The sequence below is a fragment of the Apodemus sylvaticus genome, chromosome 8 (assembly GCF_947179515.1).
Source record: "Apodemus sylvaticus chromosome 8, mApoSyl1.1, whole genome shotgun sequence".
Classification (NCBI taxonomy): Eukaryota; Metazoa; Chordata; class Mammalia; order Rodentia; family Muridae; genus Apodemus; species Apodemus sylvaticus.
This window is the reverse complement of record NC_067479.1, coordinates 77,215,119-77,233,037: the sequence shown is the minus strand read 5'-3', so window position 1 is coordinate 77,233,037 and position 17,919 is coordinate 77,215,119. Positions and strand designations below refer to the sequence as shown.

At 41.4% G+C, this 17,919-nt stretch overlaps 1 pseudogene; it reads right to left on the bottom strand.

Moving 5' to 3' along the window:
- Window positions 1-15,594: 15,594 nt before the first annotated feature.
- On the bottom strand, window positions 15,595-16,215 carry LOC127690757 (protein TMEPAI-like; annotated as a pseudogene).
- Window positions 16,216-17,919: the final 1,704 nt, after the last annotated feature.

The window sequence follows — 17,919 nt, the reverse complement described above, 5'->3', positions numbered from 1 at the left end:
ACCCAGTAGGCTCTGAAGGAATACCCCACAGGCAGTTGGTGTCACCACAACACTGGTGACATCACAGAAGATTCTACTGTTCTCATGGATACAAGGTTGCTAGACCTAAAGCTCTAGGGTCCTTGGATGAGGGAGATTCTTCTCCATTATAAATCTACTTCTGAGGTCCTTGTATGTAACATGTAGTCCAAGTCCCCTGGTTGCCTTCTTTCCCAGAGGCTACAATCATTCTCCCGCACCTTTAATTTTATGCAAGTTCAATTGTATTCTTTGTTGTTCACATGTCTTAAGAGGAGATATTGTTTCAGTATAGACAGATATGTGTTTTCATGAAATCTGTGTTTTAGGATCTCATTTTTGCAATGAAAACTCGCTGTTCTTATCAATATAGGGACTCAGGTACAAGGGAATATCAAATTATACATTTATGTCCATTCTTTAAAAGATAAAATCCCACATTCTCCCTTTCTCAGTTACAACCAGACAGAGCAGGCTTCTGTGAGCAAAGGTCAACAGGGACATTGGGTTGCTGCTCTGTAGTCCTATTAGCTCTCCCTTCTCCAGCATCTATCTGTCTGAGTTCCCAGTTCCAGGTCTGAAGCTCTTGGGGGTTGGACTATGATCTGCATTCATAAGATATCTACAACTGAATACGATACATAGCGGTAAGTGTAAATAGGAGCATGCAGGCTCTGACAGGCAGAGTAAGTACAGCCATGCATGTTTCCATATCTTTTGGTGCTGGAATTTAAAATCCCAGAAACAAACAGAAAAAATGTAAAAACAACAGAAAAGTGTTCCTTAGCTCTGGAACTAATAATATTTTCTGCATCTTCTCTTGTCAAAATGCCAGCTTATGTCTATTATCCATTGATAAAATAGGTCTCTTAAGGTTGATTATTGATTTTCTTTTTTTTTTTTAAGGACAAAATTTAATTGGGGCTGACTTACAGGTTCAGAGTTTCGGTCTATTATCATAGGCAAGAACATGGCAATATCCAGGCAGGCATAGTGCAGGAGCTGAGAGTTCTACATTTTTATCTGAAGGTTGATAGCCTTCCAGGGAGCTAGGTCTTTTTTTTAATTAGATATATTTTTTATTTACATTTCAAATGATTTCCCTTTTCCTGGCTCCCCAGTCCCTGAAAGTCCCATAAGCCCTCTTCCCTCTTCCCTGTTCACCCATCTATTCCTTCCCACTTCCCTGTTCTGGTATTGCCATATACTGCTACATTGAGTCTTTCCAGAACCAGGGGCCACTATTCCGTTCTTTTTGGACATCATTTAATATGTGGATTATGTCTTGGGTATTCAAGTTTCTAGGCTAATATCCACTTATCAGTGAGTGCATACCATGATTGATCTTTTGAGACTGGGCTACCTCAATTAGTATGATGTTCTCCAGCTCCATCCATTTGTTTGAGAATTTCATGAATTCATTGTTTTTAATGGCTGAATAGTACTCCATTGTATATATATACCACATTTTTTGTATCCATTCCTCCATTGAGGGACACCTGGGTTCTTTCCAGCTTCTGGCTATTATAAATAGGGCTGCTATGAACATAGTAGAGCATGTATCCTTATTACATGCTGGAGAATTCTCTGGGTATATGCCCGGGAGTGGTATAGCAGGGTCATCCTGAAGTGACGAGACCAGTTTTCTGAGGAACCACCAGACTGATTTCCAGAGTGGTTGTACCAATTTTCAACCCCACCAGCAGTGGAGGAGTGTTCCTCTTTCTTCACATCCTCGCCAGCACCTGTCTTCTCCTGAGTTTTTGATCTTGGCCATTCTGACTGGTGTGTGAGGTGAAATCTCAGGGTTGTTTTGATTTGCATTTCCCTAATGACTAATGATGTTGAACATTTTTTAAGATGCTTCTCAGCCATCTGAAGTTCTTCAGGTGACAATTCTTTGTTTATCTTTGTACCCCATTTTTAATAGGGTTATTTGGTTTTCTGGGGTCTAACTTCTTGAGTTCTTTGTATGTATTGGATATTAGCCCTCTGTTAGATGTAGGGTTGGTGAAGATATTTTCCCAATTTGTTGGTTGCCAATTTGTCCTTTTGATGGTGTCCTTTGCCTTACAGAAACTTTGTAATTTTATGAGGTCCCTCTTGTCAATTCTTGATCTTAGAGCATAAGCTAGTGTTGTTCTGTTCAGGAACTATTCCCCTGTGCCCAGACACATTTTTACTATATTAATCCTGCCAATTAACTAGCATAGGAGATCTTTCCATCTTTTGAGGTCTTCTTTGATTTCTTTCTTCAGTGACTTGAAGTTCTTGTCATAGTGATCTTTCACTTGTTTGGTTAGAGTCACACCAAAATATTTTATATTGTTTGTGACTATTTTGAAGTGTGTCGTTTCCCTGCTTTCTTTCTCAGGCTGTTTATCCTCTGAGTATAGGAAGGCTATGATTTGTTTGAGTTAATTTTATATCTGCCCACTTTGCTGAAGTTGTTTATCAGCTGTACAAGTTCTCTGGTGGAGTTTTTGGATCACTTAAGTAGACTATCATGTCATCTGCAAATAGTGATAATTTGACTTCTTCCTTTCCAATCTGTATTCCTTTGAACTTCTTTTGTTGTCTAATTGCTCTAGCTAGATCTTCAAGTACTATATTGAATAAATATGGAGAGAGAGGGCAGCCTTGTCTAGTCCCTGGTTTCAGTGGGATTGCTTCAAGTTTCTCTGCATTTAGTTTGATGTTGGCTACTGGTTTGCTGTATATTGCTTTGACTATGTTTAGATATGGGCCTTGAATTCCTGATGTTTCCAAGACTTTTCACAGGAAAGATGCTGAATTTTGTCAAATGCTTTTTCAGCTTCTAATGAAATGACCATGTGGTTTTGTTTTTTTTTTGAGTTTGTTTACGTAGTGGACTACATTGATGGATTTCCATATATTGAACCATCCCTGCATCCCTGGGATGAAGCCTACATGATCATGATTAAGAATCATTTTGATGTGGTCTTTCGTTCGGTTGACAAGATTTTTATTGAGTATTTTTGCATTGATATTCATAAGGGAAATTGGCCTGAAGGTCTCTTTCTTTGTTGGATCTTTGTGTGGTTTTGGTATTAGCATAATTATGGCTTCATAGTAAGAGTTGGGTAGTGTTCCTTCTGTTTCTATTTTGTGGGATAGTTTTAAGAGTATTGGTGTTAGGTCTTCTTCAGTGGTATGATAGAACTCTGCACTATAACTGTCTGGTCCTTTGCTTTTTTTGGTTGGAAGACATTCAATTACCACTTCTATTTCTTTAGAGATTATGGGACTGTTTAGATGGTCTATTTGAATTAATTTTGGTATTTGGTATCTGTCCAGGAAATTGTCTATTTCCTCCAGATTTTCCAGTTGTGTTGAGTATAGGCTTTTGTAGTAGGTTCTGATGATTTTTTTTTAATTTTCTCAGTTATTGTTGTGCTACTTGCACTTTGGACTTTTATTAATGTTGAGACTGCTTTAGACTATGGAGACTTTGGAAGTTGGCCATAATGTATTTTGCATTATGTTATGTTTAGATATGGCCCCCATAGATTCCTATGCTTGAACAAGCCTATTGTGGCTATGGAATGGAATGTTATGGTTTATATATGCTCAGTCCAGTGAGTGGTGTTATTAGAAGATGTGGCTCTGTTGGATTAGCTGTGTAACTATAACAGCCACATCCTAGCTGCCTGGAATTTAGTCTTCCATTAGCAGCCTAAAGATGAAGATATAGGACTATGAGCTTCTCCTTACCATGTGTGCATGGATGGTGCCATGTTCTCACCTTGATGATACTAGAATCAAACTCTGAGCCTGTAAGCTATGCTCAGTTAAATGTTGTCCTTTAAAAGATTTGCCTTAGTCATAGTGTCTGTTCACAGCAGTAAAACCCTAAGTGAGACAATATTCATGAGGGAAATAGGTCCTAGGGCTTGCTGTGATGGAAGAACTAGGTAAGAATGCTGCAAAATTAACCTGGTGTCTTGCTTAGTTCTTGTGTTTGCCTCTCACCATCTGGTCATCTCTGGTGTTAACTTGCCTGGGTGTCTCTGACTGGACCAGCCTTCCTTGGAGGCATGTAGAGCTTTGTGACCTGGATTAGAGCAGGCCTACTTGAAGGCTGGCTGCACTGTATCTGGTTAGGGCAGGAGTCCTGTGTTCCTGGTTGTAACAATCCTCCCATGTCCCTGATGAGGGAAGACTTGCTATGTTCATGGTTAGGGTGAACCTACATCGAGAGAGCCAGGCTTTGTGGTACAAAGGAAGGACCTGTCCCAGTTGCAGATGGAGGTACAGAGTGGAAGAACTATGGGACTCAGGCAGAGCAGGATAGATCCTATGTACACTGGTAGGATTCCCAGCTAGTGTGGTTACAAGGACTAGTGTCTCATCTGTGTTCTTGGTTAGGACAGACCTCCTAGGAGAGAAGCAGCATTGAGGATACCGGGACATGATCTCTCTCAGGTTCAGAAAGAAGTATAGGCCTGTAGGATGAGGAAATTCACAGAGGAGATAGTTCTTGAGTCAGCTGGACACTGTGGGTCTCAATGCTTGGCAGCATGTTCTGGCGCATCTCACATATCTCACATGTGTCCATGATTACCACAGTCCTTTTGGAATAAAGGCGGTATATGTGGTGTGGGAAGGGAGAAGTGATGCTGAACTACCTGGGCAAAGTTGTAAACTAGCATGCCGGAAAATATTTTGAGAAACCTTTTTTGAATATGTGGATGCCTGTGGCTCATTGTCACAGAAGATGGTAGTAACTTTGAATTTATATAAGAGTTCTCATGCCAACAGTGGTTAGGGGCAACCTGACACAACAGCAACATGGGATTCTCCTCTCCAGTCAATGGAATAGTTGCTGGTCCAGTGGTAGTCAGGTAGTTTTCTGGTTTTACCTTGGCCTGAAATCTTTTGATTATCAGGTAACATATGGGTTTCTTAAGTATTTAAAGTATCATCCTTGTGTCCATAAAGAAGTCATTGATTAATCGCCATCTGTAAGTGTTACTCTAGGACCCTCCCTAGGATCTTAGGAGCTTAAAGCATAAGATGGGGACAACCTACTTTTGTATGCATAGGAGTCGGGGCCTTTTTTCTTTTAAGGCACTTACTTGTACTATGTTCTTTTTCCTTGTAGTAGGAACATTGTTTTCTCACTAATGGTGGTTTGCTAGTTTCCAGGTATCCTTTTTTTCTATTTCACCAGACTAATATTCAGGTGATCTTATCAGGCTACTACTTTGGTGTTGGTAAGTCACCTTTCTCTATGATTCCTAATCAGGTTTCTGTTGTCATACTCATTTTGAGCCACCTCCAGCCAGTGGGTCCCATTAATCCCTTCTAATCCATCTACATTTTGGAACTTGTAATATTTGGTGACAAAAAGCACTGTATGTTGAGCACCTGCCTGGTCTCCAGTGCATATGGGTCTATGGCTGAATGGGTATGATAAGCCTCTAGCAGGTACTCTATGAAAGAAGCAAGATGCTGTGAGGTCCCCTGTGTGTCCCCATGTGTCTTTGAAAATTTTGGGGGCTTCTACACTGATGCTTTGTATCCAGCTGGAAACATCTGGAATACATCTCTAGAGCCCCATTAGCTTTTTCATTTTAAGATACTTGCAATATGGTGCAGCCACTTTGGAAATTAGTCTGGTGGTTTCTTAGAAATCTGGACATGACACTTCCGGAGGACCCTGCTATACCACTCCTGGGCATATACCCAGAGGATTCCTCGACATGCAATAAGGACACATGCTCCACTATGTTCATAGCAGCCCTGTTTGTAATAGCCAGAAGCTGGAAATAACCCAGGTGTCCCTCAATGGAGGAATGGACTCAAAAAATGTGGTATATTTACACAATGGAGTACTACTCAGCCATCAGAAACAACGAATTCTTGAAATTTTTAGACAAATGGATGGATCTGGAGAACATCATGCTAAGTGAGGCAACCCAGTCTCAAAAGATCAATCGTGGTATACACTCACTGATAAGTGGATATTAGCCTAGAAATGTGGTATACCCAAGACATAATCCACATATTAGTTGATGTCCAAGAGGAACAGAGGAGTGGCCCCTGGTTCTGGAAAGACTCAGTGCAGCAATATAGGGGAATACCAGAACAGGGAAGTGGGAAGGATTGGATGGAGGAATAGGAGGAGCAAAGAGGGCTTATGGGACTTTCAGGGAGTGGGGAGCCAGAAAAGGTGAAATCATTTGAAATGCAAATAAAAATATATCGAATAAAAAAAAGATACTAGTGAGAGTATTTTTGATGGAAATATAACCTTAATACAATTAAGAATCCAAGCAATTCTTTTGGGCCATCTTGACTAAGGACCAAGTTCTAGAACAGTTCTGCATGAACTACCCAAAGCCAGCAAACTGGAGCCAGAAGAAATCCAAGGAGAAGGCATCCATTACCATCACCCCTGGGGCCTTCTCCCAGCACAGACTAGTGTGGATTTGGTAGAAGAAGCGATGCCCGCAAGACAGCTGGCACTCCAGTATAATAGCCAGCACCTAGTATATCTAGGCCAGCACAAGGAAGGACATGAAGGCAAAGGCTTTCCTTAAATGATTGCCTGGGCCAGACAGAATCTCCTGTGTCCTCTATTGTTGTTCCTAATCAGCGAGAATCACTGGACTGACCAGCACTTGCTGAGTAAGTTAGGTACTGCCATGCCACACATTAGCACCTAGAACACCAGGAGGAGCTGATGCAAAGGCCATGGGCTGTAGGACCAAGGCCCTGAGTGCACCAGCAACATCAGATTGATCAGCAGCCATGCAGAGAAGAGCACGTCCACAAGGACCTGAGCTGCACTCAAGTGGATCCTCAGCAGAAGCAGGACTCATTCAATGTCCAGGTGCACTGATGTGAAGGGGAAGCTGCAGTGAAGTCAGATTTCAAGGAGATCCCAAGACCCTCCTGCTGCTGCAGAGCAGGTAACAGGTCTACTAAGAACTCAGCCTGTTATACACAGTCCTATGGAGAGACAGATACCATACACAGACTTTGAAGCAAAGTGCAAAGTACCCAGAATCTGAGTATCCAAGTCTGTTTTTTCAAATCAGACAACAGAATAGAAAAAATGGAGAGAGAATCTAGTAGAAGCTAATGGTGGTAATGGAGGCCAGGTGTTGGTGGTGTTCATGATCTCTGCAGAGAGTTCACTCCAAATTTCAATGTGGATAATGAAAGTAGATTATGCTCACTGTATTTTATTACATTTGCTGTATTTAGGCTGATAATTCAAGCATGGAGGCTTAGAAAGGTGTAGGAATTCTACCACTCTTGAAGCTACTACTCTTTTCTGGTCCCACAAGATAGAGACTAACAATGAGGTCAGCTAGGGGATCTGCTTCAGCTGGCACATTCTGGAAGTGGCAGAGTCAATCAGGTATCAGGTGTTTCTTTAGTACACCTGTCTGTTTCCATGGATCATTTTTCCAAGAGGCAGGCCATATTTCAGGGCCAGCTCTATCTACACAGGAAAATCTAAGAGATGATATGGATTTGTGTGTGACTGTGTAGCCAGGGGGACACTCATGTGGTAAAGTGAACTGAGCGTGTTATCAAGCCTGGTATGGGTCCTTGATCTGTTGTTGCTGGTTGTGTGATTCACTCAGCTTCCTAAACAGTAGCATGTGTTCCTTGGTATCTTTGAAATATGCTAGCCTCGCCTAGACTATGTCTGACAAGTCCTGGGTATATGGAGTTGCTGCCAAGTTATTTGGAGGAAAGTGTTTTTACCTCATAGATAGGTGAACATTTCAATGTGATTTTGAAATCGGATCATGCTAGCCTTGTTGGGGAGCATTTGTAATGTTCAGATCTGTGACTACTGGAAAATATGACTTTCTGGCAGTGACTATCCTGTATAAAACGGGAGACAGAATCAATTCGAGTTTTTTCTTTAACACTTAACATTCTGGGAGAGAAAATGACTTCAAGCCTTGAATGTAGTGGTATGATTTGCGCCAAAATATGTAAGCAAGAAGATTACTCTGTAGCATGAACAGTTTCATTAGGAGTCTCTCAAACCGTTCTGATGGACAGAGTATGGGCGAGGGCAAGGCCTGATCTTTAATATTCAGTGTCCTTTCTGTAGGATCTGGCGTCTCCTTGACCTCAGAGTATTGCTGTAAGCATGAGGAAAAATAACTCATGTACTTGACACAATGTCATTGTAGTCAAGACTAACTTTGAGGATCTGTTCTATTATGGGTCAATCCTAAGCCTTCCAGGATGCATTGACTACAAAGGCCCTGCGTCAGGTTAGCTCTGTCTTGTACCTTCACTACGTATCTCCTATCTCCTAGCAAAAAATGATGTATTTAGATGAGTCCCCTTTGAGTGTGACAGAGTGGAAGGGGAAGGAAAACTCATGGTCGAGGACAGGAGAGTCTAATGAAGGCTGGGTCTCTTCTATAGGCAGACACTTAGAGGTCAGTGTAATTGTTTCTATGAAATATTAGTCCATAAATGGTTGTCTGCCCTCTTTTTTAAAATCACGTTTTTCATTGTTTATACAGTTATGATTTAGTGAATCCATCTGTGCTCTTGTGTGCCAACACATTTGTGTGGAGCGTAAAAGAAAAGTTGTGAATCAATTTTCTCCTGTCTTTCAATTGCTCGAGATCAAACTCTGATCCCCACCTTGGTTCCAAGCACCTTCACCGGCTGTGACATCCCACCAGTACATTATATACATATTTTTTACTGTGTTGATGCAAAGTGTCTATAGCACTGGCTGGCCTGGAATACAGGGAGAGAATTTCTTCAGCCTGGAATTAAAGACACTCATTATCACACCAAAGTCTGTTATGTCTTTCAAGTATAGAGATTCAATGTTGCCAATAAGCACTTCAGTTTCCCCTGCCTATTTACAATGCATCTAGCGGACTGCATACCTAACAAAGGCTGGAGTCAGAAAATTCTTTCCTAACAGCAATGCTCTAGTCTAGACACTCTTCTGTTTCTCTCAATCCAGGACTCAAGTCTATGTAACACAGAGCAAAACAAAACACAAATAGAAATGGCATCTGAAAGGTCCATATAAACACATCTGCATGGCTTGTGTCATTGCCTCTCTGCACCTCCTCCAAACCACTGAGCACATACAGCCCTGTCCTCAGAGGGCTTCATACATTCCACTCTCATACTTTTTACAAATAGTTATTGACAAATGATATTTTACTATTTCTACATTTAAAATATATTGGGTACTTTTTTGTTTCTTTTGTTTTGTTTTGCTTTGTTTTTAGAGACAGGGTTTCTCTGTGTAGCCCTGGCTGTCCTGGAACTCACTCTGCAAACCACGCTGGCCTCGAAATCAGAAATCCACCTGCCTCTGCCTCCCAAGTGCTGGGATTAAAGGCATGAACCCCTACAGCCCGGCCATTGGGTACTTCTAAACATTGTGATTGACCAGAAGTTTCAAGTAGGGAATGTTATTCATTGTTTATATTGCAGACCAGTAAATGGCACATATTTGAGAGTAATTAAAAATTCATTAAAAGGGTGACTGGTGGCAGACCCAGTGGTAGCTGCCAGCATAATAGCTGGATCAATAGCTTAGATAAGTCCCATGGAGAGGAGGCTGTGGCATCAGTGAGGTTTTTGTAAATAGGAGCAGGCCTCGAATGTGGCCCTCAGCATCCAGATATTGGAAGAGCTTTACTGAAACTCTTTACCAGTGACACAGAGAAGTAGGCCAGCAGAAAGATGCCTACCATCTTTATAGGCTAAAAAATAAATTAGGGAAATAGCACCCTTTACCATAGTAAAAAATATCAAATATCTTGGTGTAACTCTATGCAAGCAAGTGTATGTCCAGTATGAAAAGAATTTCAACACCTTGAAGACAGTAACTGAAGAAGATATCACAAGTTGGAAAGATCTCCCCTGCTCATGGATTGGTAGGATTAACATAATAAAAATGACCATCTTGCTAAAAGCCATCTACAAACTCAATGCAATATCCATTAATTTTCCAACACAATTCTTTACCGACGTTGATAGGACTCAAGTTTATATGGAATGCAAAAAGAAAAAAAAAACACACCATCACCAAAAAATACTAGTAGAACTTAAATGATACTCTTAAAATTCAGGAATTATTTCTGGAGATATCACCATCCCTGATTTCAAGCTGTACTACAGAGTAATAGTAATAAAAACCATGTGGTGCTGGCACAAAAATAGACACATTGATCAATAGAATTGAATTGAAGACCAAGAAGCAAATCCACTTACCTTGACAACAACGTAATTTTTGACAATGAAGCCAAAACTGCACAATGGGGAGTAAAGAAAGCGTCTCCACAAATGGCTCAGATGTAATTGAATGTCTGCATGTCAAAAAATGAAAAAAGGACCATATTTATCACCCTGCCAAAAGTCAAGTCCAAGTGGATCAACCATAAACTTCAACATAAATCTTGACACAGTAAATCTGATAGAAGAAAAAGAGAGGAATAGTCTTGAACAGATTGGCACGGGAGGAAACTTTGTGAACACCACACCAACAGCTCTGACCCTAATAGCAACAATTAATAAATGGGACCATATAAAACTGAAAAGCTTCTCTAAGGCACAGAACACATCAAAAGAACTATACTTCAGCCTACAGAATGGCAAACAATCTTCACCAACTCTACATCTGACAGAGTGCTGATACCCAAAGTATATACAGAACTCAAGAAATTAGGTATCAACAAACTAAATAAAATTTTATCCAAATTTTAAAATGGGATACAGATATAAACAGAGAATCCTCAAGAGAAGAATCTTACTAGGCCAAGAACCACTTAAAGAAATGTTCTATATCCTTAGTTGACATCATAGGGAAAATTAAATAAATACTCTGAGATTTTACATCCATCAGACTACTTAAAGTCCAAAAACTGAAGGGACAGCTCCTGCTGATGAAAACATGTTCCCAGGAGAACACACCTCCTAGTAGGAACACAAATTTGTACAAGCACATTGGAAATCAACTTGGTGTTTTTTCAGAAAATTGGAAATAGTTCTACCTGGGCATTTATGTAAATGATGTTCTAGCCTACCAAAAGGACACTTGCTCAGCTGTGCCCTTAGCAGCAACTGGATTGGGCATGGGGAGGCTCTCTGGGAAGTGCTAGAAACTTAGGATATTTGAAACTACCACGAATCTCTCAGAGTGATTGTAGCTAAGACTCTTAGAAATGCAAGATGCAGAGCCTGGGTTGGCCATCTCCTGCAATTAGAAAAGACTTCCAGTGGAGGGATTGAAACAACAACCCTGCGACCAATCCTTAGACCCTCAGTTTTTTTCTGAGTTTAAGATGTGCAAAGGCAATAGATGAAGTAGATTTTGTGGAAAGGGACAACCAATGACTAGACCAGTTTGGGACCCATGCCATGAAAGGGAGCCCACCTCTGACATAATTAATGATATTCTTCTACACTTTCAGACAGGGACCTAGCATAGCTATCATTAGAGATATAGGCTTCACCAAGCAGCTTATGGAAACAGATTCAAAGACCCACAGGCAAACATTAAGTGGAACTTGGCCAATTCTGTGGAAGAGGGAGAGGCAGTGTTGAAGGAGCCCAGCAGTCAAGGGCACCACAAGATAACCTACAGATTCAACTAATAAGAGCCTAAAACTGCTCTTAGAGACTGAACTGTCAACCAGAGAATACTTATGGGATAGTCCTAGGCCCTCTGCAAACATAACAGTTGCATAGCTGGGTCTTCACATGGTACTACTAAATCAGGAGCAGAGACACTCTCTGACTATATTGCCTACCTTTGGATCCCCTTTTCCTGATTGTAATGTTTCATCCAATCTGACAAGAAGAATTATCATCTAATCTTACTGCAACTCAATATGCTAAAGCTTGTTGAAATTTATAGGAGGCCTTGTCTTCTCATAGGAGAAGGATAGGAAGGCGGGATAGCAGGAGGACAGTGAAAGGAAGGACTGGGAACAGAATAGGGGGAAGCTGAGATCTGGGTATAGAATAAATAATTTAATTAACATTAATAATAGTTTTAAAACCTTAATTTTTTTAAATAGAGATGCGAAGTGTGACTTTCTTATGATAGTCCAACAAATTCACTATGACATGGCAAACATGTTCAGTTCTTCTGGAAGATGACTTTTTTTTTTTTTTAAAAAAAAAAGGAAACAATCTCCTTTGATTTATAAAAGTGCCATTTCTTATGTTGTTGTTTTTAATGACTTAGGTTTTTATTCTACCAGTTATATTGCTCAAATCTCCTTGGATTTAGAAATTACAGGACTTAAAAGCCTACCTTGTGAACTTATTTAATATATATTCCTGAGACTAAGAATATAGTTAAGCTGTTGTAATTTATTCATTCGAAATGATATTAATGTCTAGATAATTTAGAATTCTTTTAATGACTTTGGAATAATCACAGAGAAAGACTTTTTTCATCTAGGGCTTACAAGCAGCAGCCCTTGTTTTGATAATGTCAGAATATAATGTATGCCTTCTTATCACATTTCCATCTTGGCATTTGGATTATAATGAAGTGGTAGTGAGGGAGATGAAAACCCAGATAAGGACACAGCCCCCAAGTCACATTCAGAGGACTTTGTGGAGTCAGTTCCCCTCCTTTACCTTTCCATGGGATTTTGTCATCATGAACGTGTCTCATAGGCTCGCATGGCAAACTCACTGAGTAATCTTGCTCGACCAAATATCATAAGCTTTGTCTCTAGGTATGCAGTGTTAATATTCTTATTTTGATTTTTTATTGGAAATTTTAAAAAGAAAATAAGAATTCTTGAGAATTGCTGTTCTTTGGTTCACATTGGAAGGATAGAAAATGTAAAGACTAAAATGTAGAAAGAATTCTGGAGAAAGCATCTATAGTAAATATACACACTCAACAATAAACAGCAAAGACAGAATGACCAACTACGCAACTTCTCAACAGCCAGAAAGTGTCACCCACCATAGGGGATGGATTTCCAACCTCAGCTTCTACTTCCTAGAAAAGCCCTCACAGAACCTACAGATCCTGTGGTTTACAACCAAGTGTACACATTACAAGGTCCAAAGAGTGATGCCTTTACGTATTTGCAATGAAATGCCAACATTTATTGAAGATACACATATGGGCATAACTTATCTTTGACCACTTTATCTTACCTTAGCTTATGTAAATACTCTTTTAAGTAACTGATTAAATATGCAAACTATCATGTGTTGATTCAAAGATTATTTGTGTCATGAAACATTTGTCCTACTATGACATTGGATGCAGGGTATAAAATAACACGGTGAACAACTTTTAACAGAAATGTGTGAAAACACATTTTGGTAATTTTTTGTTTCTTTTAGATACTGCCTAAAGGAAAATACTTGACCCCTGAAATCAGTCATACTAATTCTCCACTCTACAAACAAGTTCCATCTTTCCCTGATAAACCAGATTCTTTCTCTCCCTCTCCCTCTCGCTCTTCCTCTTCCTCTTCCTTCCAAGGTCAAATCCTTATAAGTACCCTTACCAAACACCATGGCCCTCTTATAGGAGGTTTTGATTGATTCCTGAACTGAAGCCTCAATTGTCTAAAACTGTGACCTTGTTTGGTAATAAACTATATGGTGGCTTGAATAAGAATGACCCCCACAGGCTCATGTACTTGAATGCTTAGTCCTTGGAGAGTGGCACTATTTGAAAAGGATTAGGAGTTGCGGCCCTGCTGGAGGATGGACTTTGAGTTCTCAGAAGCCCATTCTAGGCACAGTTCTATACCTGCCTCTATGCTTACAGATCAGATGTAGCTCTCTACTAGTGCTCCATTGTCTGCCTGCATTTTGCCATGCTATCCACCATGATGACAATGTACTAAATATCTAAAACCATCGAGCCCCCAATTAAATGCTTTGTTTTACAAGAGTTAGTTATCTTGGCTATGGGCAGCACTAGAACAGTATCTAAGACATACATACAACTTAAGATGATGTCCTACAAGGGTCAGGCAGATCTGTGCCTTAGGCACTATTTTCATTTTTGTAACCAAATTCCTGGCAAGAAGAAAATAAGGGCAAGTTTTAGTTTGGTTCACTATTGGATCATCATGGTGTGGAAGGTCTGATGACAGACATGTAAAGCTGTTTGCTTTCATAGCCAATTAGGATAAGGGAAAAAGGGAATTCCAGCAGTCAGCTAAATTTCTAGGTTTCTCCTTAGTTCCTTCTTAATGATTTTCTTAATTAAATATATCTACAACAGTTCCCCTTCTTAAACTACTCCTGTGCCTCCTCTTCACTATCAAATACACAGCGTCTTCTTGAAAATAACTTTTGTTATACACACAAGAATAAATATATAAATGTTGCCTGCTAGGTCCACTTACTGTGGCCTATTTGTTGATGTTGGTAGGGATGGCTACTGGGTATTAGATAACCAGTCAGAGGGCTCATCCCATGAAGACTAATTCTACCTCTCATTGCTGTTATTTGTCCACAGTTCTTTATTTAGAGCTGGAGCCTTGTGAAACTACTCCATCCCCACTGGCATGTCAGCAGCTGTTGTAATTGTTCGATCTTATTTGATCAGCCCTATTGTTGAGATTTCTTTTTTCCCCTATGGTAACAGTTTATTTTCAAATTGGGAAAGGCATCTGAACTGGGTGTCTCTTTGGAGTGTGGGGGGTCCTGACTCAGCTGTAATCCAGAGGGACAACATGGTTCCCTTTTGGCAGGGAATATTTGACTATTCACAGCCTGTCTGGACAGAAACATCCATTGGATTGCAGGTGCGTGGTCCTGGGGAACCTGTTTTCCTCCACAATGGGGGCACTCTGAGGCCGCGGGGTGGGGGTAGGTTGGGGGATACATCATAGCTGCTCTGCTCAGACTGAAACTCAACATTTATCTAAGTCTCAAAACACTCTTTAGAAGTTTCCATCAAACAAACACTGACATATTAAAAATAGTGCAAAATCTTAACATTTATATAAATAGCTCTAAATCCCTGCTTTGTTGGATTTTTTCTTTACAAGTTAATACACATTTTCAGAGTTGGCACTCAAAAAATTGCCACTTTTTTCCTCTTCTAGTTCAGAAAACAACTTTTTTTGAATAAGCCTCTTCCAACACAAAAATACTATTCTCCCACATACAGACATCTCACATATATGTTCATTTATACATATATTCATTATATATATTCATTTATATAATATTGCACACGTTAAACAAAGGTTCTGTGCAAATATGTCTTTAAAGTCAAGTAAAGTCATCATGAACAAAAGAAATTAAGCATTCACCCATGGAGCTCAACTAAGAACAGTGAAGAAAAGACTAGTGGAACATTTTCTCTTTTGCCTTCAAGACACAAGGCTCACCAAAGAAACATGGTACTCTTTTTTTTTCTTTTTGCAAGCTTCTTGAGCTTCTGTTTTCAGACCACACAGAAAGGTAAATGTTTATACATAGACAGGAAAACTACCATAGGCCACATGGCCTGTTTGTTCCCTGACTTCCTCCCTCTCCTCTCTTAGAAAATGCACAGATTTTCTGAGGTTTTGCCTACAGGTGCCTCTGTCCCCACTCCTAGCGGGGGTGACCTTTCTGTTTCTCCTTTTCTTTATCCAGTGGGGCAATGTGAGGGTGATGGAGCTGGATCCCGTCTGGCAGGGAGGATGGCTGCCTTTTATTTTGCTGGTGCTGGAAGGAGGAGCCAGGTCAGAGACAAATGACCTCACTGTAGTTGGGAGGCGGCCCTTCCATGTGCCCACCACTGCTGTAGCAGGTGCCACTGAAGCCCCTGAGTTGTTGACCTATTGCTGAGGGGGTGGACAGGGGCCTCCCAGCATGGCGCTGTCTACATGGTGGGCTGGAACCTGCTCCACTGGACGAAGGGGATCACGGCAAGGCAGTCAGTGGGCCGAGGCTGGGCATAGACCTGCAGCTCCTGCAGTCTTTCTGACAGCTTACTCTCTGAGGGCCAGAGTCACCCTTCTGAATTCAGTCTGTCATCTCTTCCCCTGGCCTGGCTGTGTCAGCTGGTGAAGGAGCAGGCTGACAGCTTGTAGTGGCTCAGCAGGTACATGATCATCATCACCACCATCACCATCATCATTATGAGGATGACCAAGATCTCCATGAACTCTAGCTCCTTGATCTCCATGCTGGGAACAAAGAGCCCTGGCAGTTGCACACCCAGGAGACACTGGGCTGCCTGGTGGCTGTAGTGGCAGCGGTGGTGGTGCTGTTGACCCCCCCATCAAGCAGTCATGGGCAGCACAAGGCATGAGGTGCAATGCAGAGCATGCAGGGGCAGCCCTGTTTGGCCTGCCAGGCTTGGGCCAGGCGAACAGAGATCAATGCGGTGCAGGCTCCTTTCGCTGCCAAGGTTCCGTGGCAAGCAGGGAACCCTGGCCGAAGAGAGGGAGTCCCGGGGAGGCATGCCCTGGATGTGCCACTTGCAGCATGCGGGTCACTGGTGGGTGGCCAGGGCACAGGGTTGCCAGGCTAGTTTGAGCACCAGGCATTCAGCACATGAGCAACTCCTCCAGCTCATTAAAGACCAAGGATATTGGTTGCCTTGTTGAGATTTTGTGAGATATTTTTTTATGGCAAGTTTTTTAAAAATTTTTTTAATTGGATATATTCTTTGTTTTCATTTCAAATTTTGTCCCCTTACCTGGTTTCTCCCCCAGAAAATCCCCTAACACATCTCCCCTCACCCTGCTCACCAGTCCAGCAACTCCTGCTTCCCTGCCATCTGCAGCCATGGGTACCTCCATGTGTACTCTTTGGTTGATGGTTTAGTCCCTGGTAGCTCTAGGGGTTACTGGGTAGCTCATATTGTTGTTCCTCCTATGGCACTGCAAACCCCTTCAGCTCGTTGGGTCTTTTCTCTAGCTCCTCCATTGGGGTCCCTGTTCTCAGATCAATGGTTGGCTGAGAGTGTCCCTCTCTGTACTTTTCATGCACTGGCAGAGCCTCCCAGATGACAGCTATATCAGGGTGCAGTCAGAAAGCACTTGTTGGCATCCACAATAGTGTCTAGTTTTGTAACTGTATATGGGATGAATCCCTAGGTGGGGCATTCCCTGGATGGTCTTTCCCTCAGGCTCTGCCCCACATTTTGCCTTTGTATCTCCTCCTGTGGGTATTTTGTTCTCCATTCTAAGAAGTACCAGAGTCCATACTTTGTTCTTCCTTCTTTTTGAGCTTATTTGATCTGTGAGTTGTATCTTGGGTATCATGAATTCATTGTTTTTAATAGCTGAGTAGTATTCCATTGTGTAAATGAACCACATTTTCGGTATCCTATCCTGTCCCGAAGGACCTAGTTATGCGGGACGGGGGTGGGTGTGGGGGAGGGGAGGAAGAGTCGAGGAGGACCAAGCCTGAAAGAGAAATGGGCAGGAAATTAAAGCGAGACCAAGCAAAAAGGGTGTCTTGTCAAGGCCTCTTTAATGAAGGGCTGAATTGCTGATTATGAACACAACATGAGAGGAAGTAGACAGGGGCTGAGGGGGAATGCTAAAGGAACAGAAAGAGCAAAGGTCATCTGGGTCAGATGTTGACTGTGGCTCAAATATCTAGCAGTTTTTCTGGAATGCTGGGTCTGCCTAGACATCCCCAGGTGACCGGCCAAGATAAGGATCAGTTGATTCTCAGGATCAGCATTGTGTGAAGGAGAGGGTGGTTCAGCTGTTAACTGAAAGGTCAGTGAATTCTCAAGATGAGATGGTTTCCCAAGACATAGTCTTACTGAAGACTTCCTAGTCCTCAGGCTCTTACAACATCTCTACCCCTTTATCTGAGATATGGCATCAGTGTAAGGTATAGGGATTATGTTGTAGATGTATCAAATGTTACTGAACATCCTACAGTCAGTGGTTACCTGTATTTTGACAAGCTGTG